The sequence below is a fragment of the Ciona intestinalis genome, unplaced genomic scaffold (genome assembly GCF_000224145.3).
Source record: "Ciona intestinalis unplaced genomic scaffold, KH HT000236.1, whole genome shotgun sequence".
NCBI lineage: Eukaryota > Metazoa > Chordata > Ascidiacea > Phlebobranchia > Cionidae > Ciona > Ciona intestinalis.
The window spans coordinates 13,220-14,673 of NW_004190557.1; the positions used below are offsets into that span (position 1 = coordinate 13,220).

Below are 1,454 nucleotides of genomic sequence, written 5' to 3' on the forward strand. Positions count from 1 at the left end.
CCAAGCCTTACACATACGCCCACAATGGTAGCAGCGACGAGCCTTAAACCCATTACGTAATGGTTACAGGCAGGCGCTCTAACCACTACGCCAGACAAAAGCGCTATTAAATCATAACTTAGCAAAAATTCGCGGAAAAGTTTTAAAAAAGAGTTTTGGTAGCGCGGCCACTCCACAAGCAAGCATGACCAATATTTTGTTGTTTATATTTTTGTGACAGTTCTGTGTGTGCTATGGAAATATACAAACTGTGGAACAAATAATTTTAAAGACTGTGTTGTACGTAATATAATTCTCCAGTTTTTGTAGGTAAAGACATTAAATTTTATTTACAAAATGGCATGTTCAAGTAAAGCTAGTCCAGCTCAGATTGAAGAAAAAATGCTTTAGTTGGAGTGAATGGGATAAATTTTATTTGAAGAAAGTATTTGTGAGGTTATTTGTGAAGCTGATGTTTATTGTGAAACAGAGAAAAGTAAACAGATTATTTATAATCTAGCAACTGAGATGCTTCGGGCATACTATAATATCCCTCATACTCCAGCAGACCTAACAATGCCTCAACAATGTGCAAAATGCATTGGTGAAATAATGGAAACGTTTAATAAAGATTCAAGTCTTCCAAAGTTGTACATTTTGTATCCAAACCATTGTTTGAATGCGTCTCAACTGCTTGGGTTTCCTCAATTTTATGCTGCACAGTTGTTGATGCAAAAATAAGTCAGAGATTGTAGTTGCAGGCGTAGATGCAACAGAAACAGGTATAGTTTACCATACTAAAATGTAAATAGTAAATGCCGTAGCTAAGTTGGTATACTACGTTTTAGAGATTATTGAATATATTGGAGGATTTCTATTGAAAAAGGCAAAAAAGAAATTTCCAGAATCAGTAGAGGTTATAAGTTACTTATCAAAGGAGGAGCCTGAAGGTAGTTTTGCAAATTGAATGGAAATGGATGAAAAACACCTTATTTCCAACTGAGGCGTTGATGCAAATGTTAATAATAAAACAGTATAGAAACCAGTAAAGGTTTTAAGGAGATGAATTTCAAAATAATATTAAGTAAGCTAAAACAGGACTCATTTTTTACAAATTTATGTGAGATGCATGAGTCTGGGCAAAACGAGTCTATCATTGTTAAAGTTTTATACTTTATACTTCGTTGCAGAACTAGTTTTATACTTTATACTTCGTTGCAGAACTAAGTATTAGGACACAACTTTGCAAAATATGGTTTTCGTAGTTATAAAACCAAATCATCAAAGTTTACACCAGGTTTAAAAGGCACCTTAAAAAATATATGTAAAAGTTAGAATTTAAAATTAGTTTCCTTGTTGAAATTTCTACAATTTCATTGACATAATTTACTTACTTAGTTGTTTAAATGAGAGCTTTTAAAACTTAGTACGTTTTGGCATTGGTTCTTTACAAACACTCGTCCAAGGATTTTTTT

The 1,454-nt window shown here is 32.9% G+C and overlaps 2 long non-coding RNA genes across 2 annotated transcripts in view; one reads left to right on the top strand and one right to left on the bottom strand.

The window, feature by feature from the left end:
* LOC108950544 overlaps positions 1-375 on the top strand; it is a 989-nt gene extending 614 nt beyond the window's left edge. Inside the window, exon 2 of the long non-coding RNA XR_001975260.2 lies at positions 95-375. This is a non-coding gene — a long non-coding RNA (uncharacterized LOC108950544). The remainder of the gene's footprint in view (positions 1-94) is intronic.
* LOC113475339 lies at positions 190-1,454 on the bottom strand. The gene is made up of 2 exons (XR_003397094.1): positions 1,374-1,454; positions 190-776 (listed from the first exon to the last, which is right to left on the bottom strand). It is a non-coding gene; the product is annotated as an uncharacterized LOC113475339 (long non-coding RNA).